Genomic DNA, 7,228 nt, shown 5'->3' with positions numbered 1-7,228 from the left:
CAGAGGTAGTAACAAGGGGGTTGCCAACGAAGGAGACAACTTCCAAAAGTGAAAAATAACCAATTTACAAAGATGCCTGCTTCAAGTGCCCCAGCGTTCAGGGGATTCCATACAGTTTTGTGACAATACTTTATCAAAACTTTTAGGTAAAAGCTGGCAAAGTAATCAATATAGGTATCTTCTATCAGTACAAAACAGTTCAAAGGACAGAACTTTGACATTTAGTTTTGAGACACTGGTAAGGAAAGGCGATTAGAACAAAGCAGCAACATTAAAATATCTCCCTTGCAGTAAATAAGGGGAAATGAGAGGAGTAGAGGCTGTGAGTAGAAACAGGCCTCTCCCTAAAAGGAAGATGAAATGAAATTAGCCAAATACAAACAGAACCTTGACACACAATGATCGGTGTTGTCAGAGTTTACATCCTGCGTAATTAAAGGGTAAACCTATTTTCTAAGATTGTTTTCTTTAATTATAAAAGTAAATAAATGTAATTAAAAAGTTAGGTAGATGCTTCTTGAGTGCACTGCCAGTGGAACGGTGGATATCTTGAATGCTTTGGGGAAGAGAGTCTTTGACAGTTCACATACTAGGAAGCAATCCTGTCACCGCAAATGAGGAGATAACCAAGCTGTCTCCATAATTGGTTATTGGTCCTGTTTGTTCTCTTGCCACTGGAGTGTAAACAAAGGAAGACGTCTCTTCCCATTTCATCTAAAAATACACACCACCCAACCTGTCATAAAAAGTAGAGGAGGAAATATGAAGAAAGCTGTATTATTTTGGAGTCTTCTTTTTGCCTGTAGGTGTGGATGAGAGACCCCTCGCCCCACCAAAGAGCCTGAAGAAATCTTGCACAGGTAATTTATGGATATCCTCACACTAAGTAGGAAGGCTTTGCTTCTAGAGAAGATAAACGTGCCTGCCATGATGGGAGCCATCATTGGCAATCTGAATGGGATGGCAGCCAAATCACAGCTACACCGTGCATCAGCATTTTATTTCCAGTGAAACAATTCATCGTTTCCCTGTACCCAGGGCCCACATTCTATTGTTGGTCCAATACCCAGACAAAGTATTACAGACAAGAAGGTCAATTCCAGAGACACTCTTGCCTCTCTAGTGTTTTCAGCTGGATAGAAGGTTCTAGAACTTCAGGAAGCCCCCCCCCCCAATTTTTTTCACTTTTGTGACAAAATCCCCTGTAAGTTAGAGCTATGCAATACTGGAGATAGCAAGGTGAGTGCTGGGTGCCATGCATGACATCAACTGTAAGATAGCTTTAGATGGGGCATTTACATTCGCACAGGTCTGGGTAGGCAAAACCCTTGGTCAAAGGCCAGCATCTTCTACTTCTGGTGAGGGCTTTCCCAGGGTTGCCTGTGTACCCCTCCTTCCTGGGTATGTGGTGTTGGAGAAAGTAGAGAAGAACTCTCTTGGATCTCTGCTTATAGATACACTAATTTCTATCTTTTAGATTCGGCTTCAACCTTTGTACCCTACTTAACCTATTTTCTCTCTCAAGAGCCCCACAGCCTCCATCAGCCATGTGGATTTAGGACATTGATATAGATTCGAGTCAGGCACAGTTGTTCAGACATTAACATTCTTTCCATGATCCTGAAAGCGGATACCCTTTGAATATGAAAATTGAATTCTGTCCCCAATCCTTTAAGTCTCAACTTAATCTATCATTACCTTTAAGATCCAGAATGCAACAGGTCCCCCTAAAGAAAAGGTGTGACTTACCGTAATGCACAATCCTTCTCCGCTGATCACCTGTGCGAGCCGGTAAGTCACATGCTTCTCATTAGACTCCTCATTCCAAGGGAGATTAGAAAGGGGTTTCTAAGCAAACCTGAAACCTAATAAGGGAAATCCCTGCTGGTCTTATAACATCACAATAATTCTCAGCTTGATGCTTTACCTGAAAGCTTCGCTAGAACTGCACCTATGTCCCAGGCGTTGGTCCAGTCTTCAAGGTCACAGCAAGGACCTGCCCCCTAAGACATTTCGAGGGGAAATCTGAGCACACAGTTCCTAAAGATGTGGGCTGATCCTTGGGAATCGAGGAGTGCAAGTGCCCTCACCTGGTGATGTTGGTGTGCAGGCCCAGTGGTTCCTGGGACACCTGTGGTAGGCCTGCTCTCTTCGTGAAAGACAAAGCAGAGCTGTATCTGATTAGCATTTTGCCCTGTCCTGTAGACAGGAAGTTTGACTCATGCTGTGTAACCTCTCTGGTTCTCAGTAGTTCACACAGGCAGTGTTTCCACTACAATCCGATGGACAGCCTTTAACTCTAATCAGGTGACTGGTTAAGTCATGGAACCAATCCATGGACCTTTTATGCAGTGATGGTTCAGCCACATTCTGATTACCCTGCTAAATGAAACTACACCCACTACCATGTGTGTGTGTTTGTGTCAATGAGTGTGTTTGTCACATGAATGAGCTGAGAATTTTCCAGCTCTACATGTTCTCATTGTATTTCCCAGACTACTCCCTGCCTTCCTGTGATCTGGGAGAAGACACAACGCTGCTTCTTCAACATTGGTTTAGAAATTCCCAAAGCTAGATGTTTAATTCAATCTCTCCCATGCTGTACCTTCTACAAAGCAAAAGAACACAACTCAGCCTTGATTTCCCTCTTTATTCTGAGGATAATCTTTTCCTGAATGTCTTATCATCTGTTCCTCATTTCTGGTCTCATCTGAGACCTCACTGAAAAGGCATGTCTTGTCCACTTGGCTGTCCATACTCTGAGACATCATAGACTTTTTATAGCATATGCCAGAGGCTTTACCCACCACACAGCCCTAAAACGGCTTCCCGTTTTTTAGGTATTTCCTTATAGCAGCGCCACACTTCTCACGTTAAACTCTGCATTCCTTGGATTTTTCCAGAGAAACTATACCTGTATGATACTGAATGTATCTGACACCTCTCCTCAACAAACTAGTTACACACACATCTCGGTTAGAACAATCAGACTTAGGGCCATGGCAGGATTTCTGGAATCCAGAAGGATATGGTTTGGAAAATCCGGGTCTTCCCTGCACTTACCTATCACAGGACATTGCAGTACAGATTAGACACCCGGGGTTTCCAAAGCTGTCAGCAAGTTTTACCAAGTTGCCATTCTTGGTTCTTGTCTTGTCAAAGGAAAGGATTCAGCCAAGAGACACAGTAGTTTAGACAAAGTTTTATTTAGCAAAGGGTGACTTTCTCTAAAATGAACAAGAGCACTGACTCAAGGGTGGGTAACTCTCTGACATCTGAGCTTTATTAGCTTCCTTGGAGTTTTTAATTAACAATGTGGGATGGGTAGAGTACTCGAGACATGCAATGATCCTGTCCCTTCCTGAATCATGGTGGACTGGATGCACATTTTGGGCTATTTTCTCCCATGGTCCTTTTGAAAGAGTAGGACAAAAAATGCTATGTTAATGATACTATAATGAAGCTGGTGCCTCTTGACAAAGCAGACTCTTCCTTAGTCCATACCCATGACAATTGGTAACGGCCTTTGATGCTTTAATTTCTGTTTTAGTGCAAAGGATCCAAGTATAACCTTAAGGAAGCTTAACCCCAGGCATTCCCACTGGCAGGGGACACAGCTACAGTTCCCTTGTTACCTGACATCTAACCCCATGCTGAGAGTCTCACAAACAGTGATTGTAGTTTGGGTGCCCCTTTTCGGTGACTTCAAACCTAATGCAGAGTAGTTGGGGTGGGGGCCATCATTTCAAGATGTGTCATAACAATGTCACACTTGTGACCTGTAAAATGTCAGCATTGCCTTGATTGGGTGAGGTAGGGATGAACACAGTACCCTTCTTCCTCTTAGGTAGGTTGTTCAAGAAATTTCAAGTCCTTAGTGGGAGGTCCTGCTTGCGAGCACCGCTCTGTGGCTGGCCTGGGGTTGAAATTTCCTAGACACTGAGCAGAGGGAAGCCTGCAGGTGACACAGTACACAGTCACAGTCCTGGTGAGCTGACCAGCAGGTAAAGTTACCCTGAAAGTGCAGCCCACGCCCTTAAAAAGCAGGTTTCCCCAGGGCGGGGAGTGCTTAGTAGGAACAATTACTTAGTAGGAACTGCCCGAGAAAGGTGTTTGGAGAGCAAGAGGTGGACAGGGCAGATTTTCTTACAGAGGTCCTGGGGTTGATTTCTGAAGATTTGGAGACCCCAGGGTCAGGGGTCAGGTCTGAAGGGCAGCAGTGAGTGGATACTGTAGTAATGTGGATTTCGTTTCCATGATGGTTGCTTGACTGAATTTAGGATCACCTAAGGAGACACACTTCTGAGAATGTCTGTGGGGGCTGTTCCAGGGAGGATGAGGACCAGAATTCAACTCACTCTGCTTCTTGAGTGCTGATAATGTGTGACCAGCTCCCTAATGCAACTACCACTATACCTTCTTCACCTCAACAGCCTGTGCCTTCTAACTTTGGGTAAAAATCAACCGAGTGTGATTTTTTTCCAGTGAGGAATGACCCCATAGGCCTGGGCATTGGATCGCTGCATCCCCAGTTTGATGGCACTTATTAGAGAAGCTTTGATGAGACTCAGCCTGTTTGGAGGAAATCCATAACTGCGATGAGGCAGGGGCTTTGAGGATTCAAAGGCTTCCACCGTTTCCAACTTGCTCTCTTTATCTTGTTCTTGCTGTAAAGGGTGTGGTCTTGCCATTTCCTGCTCTAGCTGATATGCCTGTTGCTGGCTGTCATACTTCTGTGCCCTGAAGGACTCATCCCCCTTCAACCATCAGCCTGCCATGACGATCAGAAAAGCAGCCCTCAGAGTGCAGGAGACCCCGGTGACGCCCCCACAGTCGCTACTGGCTTCTAAATCAGCAGGAGAGCATAAAAGGCACTTGGCTTCTCAGAGGCATCATTCCTGTCTTAAATGTGAAATGCATGATATGGAGATATTCAGGCAATCACAAGTTCCTCTGGAACATCCATATGACATGCTACCCTGGATTGTGAGTACAGGCCAACAACTTTCCTAGATGTTTCCTGATGGAAACTCTCAACCAGGGCCCAATGGGCTGAAACTAACACTATTATCTTCATCGCAGAAGGACAAGGGTAAAGTAGTAAAAGCCGAAGTGAGGCATCCAAACCCATACACCCCTAGACTCACAGCGACGTGACAGCGGCCCTTTCTATCTATGGTCTACGTGAACCGCCATCACGCGGAGCCTGATTTGAGGATCAAACGTGTTCCCCTTTGGTTGCTTGGAAGGTGGATATTGGATGGCTTTCTGGAGCTGGTTTATAGGTGCAGAAGAGTTTCTCAGGCTAGAGAGATGGATGGGTCAGTTCCAGATATTTGGAAGCTGCCCAGAAGTCAAGCTTTCTTCAGCAAGCCCTGAGCTTAAGAAGGACCAAGAAGGGAGAGCAAGTGGGTCCTTGGTTAGTCCAAAGACCTGGATTAACATAGCCAGCCTCAGGATCTGAAGTTGTCAAGTCTTTGTTTGGAAGCTGCACTCCTGGCCTCAAAAGAGCTCTTGAAAATAGGACAGCCTCTGTCCATCAGCCGGGGACTGTCTGTTCACTTGTATTAGACTTCTCCAGAGTGATACACAATGAGGCAGCACTTCCTGAAGCTAGACCAGGGCTGCTCCAAGGTCACATGCCTATTTCAAATCACTGATGTTGCCATCAGGAGCGTTAACCACAGGATGCAGGTAGGACCACACCTAGGTCAGCACCTTCCCATCTGTCTCCCCTTTGCAATGCCTTCAAGAGGCCATTTTGCACACTGAGGTATTGAAATGGCCTCTGCTCACCAATCATAATTATCACACAGCCTCGAGTCTCCATTTGGGGGAGTGGGAGAGCAATATGAAGAACATTTAGGTAAAGTGTGCAGCCTCCTTCCTTTAAAGCCTTTAACTCACTCAGGAAAGCCATTTCCATTAGAGAAACTTGATATTAATAAGTTTTTAGGAGCACAAAATAAAAAAAGAAATAGACTTACTCAAATATTGCCCTTCTTGTTTTAAATGGAAGCAGTAACATATCAACAATAATTCCTCCGGATATCTCTTAGCAGGACAAGGGGAGGAGAGCCGGAAGAGCACCCCTTGCCTGAATCTGTATGCAGAGTACTTGTCAACTCTGGGAGGTGATGGCTGTTCCCGATGCCATCTGGGGCAAGGGCTGCATTTTATAACTGTGCTAATACCTTCCCAGCCAGTCACCTCTACAGGCTATGACTTTTTGAGGTGAGAGAACCTTGGGTTTTGCCTCCAGCGGGTCATTAACTGTTGCTAATGATAGACCTCCCGAGGAAATCGGAAGTAACAAGACGTGATTTGGTATAAATACAAGCTGTCAGAGGCTGTCCCCCCAAAACGGCACTGTTGAGGTGGGACACCCTGTACGTCTTGGCCTATTTTCAAACAGCATAGAAGAGCGCCGTGAGGCGCAGGCGCGTCTTCACCCTGCCATTTTTGATCAGCGCACTTCAGGGAAGCTGCAGTCTATCCCTGACCCTAGTTTTGGGCTGGTGCCCTGTGATTACTTGCCTGTCACATGTCAGGTAAAGCGGCATCCTATTCAGTATCCTGCCCCTTCTCATGGGAGCTCAAGTCCATTTGCAAGCGGGTAAGAATACGAAATCAAAACCCCTCTGATACGAATGGTACTTGAGGTGATACTACGGTGAGACTTTGGGAAGATGACGTCTGCTTCCTGGAGGAAACTTGAATATACTCTCTGGACAAAAACCATGTCTCCCAAATAAAAGCACCCAATCACTTCCAAAATAAAAAAGAAACCCAACATATCGATGCCTTCAAGTTTTATCATAGCTATGATTTTCTGTGAAACTTCTAGAGAGTCTCAAGTCTTCGGGTGACTTGCACAAACCGTCGAGGAATATCCCTGGCAGGTAAACAAAGCTGCTTATTTGCATGGGCAGCTTTGTGGGGTCTCTGCCTCTCAGCAGGATCCACACCCAGCAGCTTTTGCACATGTACATGCGTGATACTTTGACAGTTGTAACAGTGCACATTCTTTTCCTTTATTTAATTCATAAAATTGTTCTATTAAATATGGCTTGGTGAGGCCCAGTTTTTCTTAAGGGTCGTCTGAATCTGTTCAAGTGTGGACCAAACGATTTGAACTCCCCAGCATGCTTTGCTCCCCTCATGAACAGCATGTATGAAATGCAGCATCCTCTGACTGGATGGACTTTTCATCAGCTTGCTCGTTGTG

The sequence above is a fragment of the Myodes glareolus genome, chromosome 15 (assembly GCF_982192425.1).
Source record: "Myodes glareolus chromosome 15, mMyoGla1.1, whole genome shotgun sequence".
NCBI classification, from domain to species: domain Eukaryota; kingdom Metazoa; phylum Chordata; class Mammalia; order Rodentia; family Cricetidae; genus Myodes; species Myodes glareolus.
Note: the sequence above shows the minus strand (reverse complement) of the source record.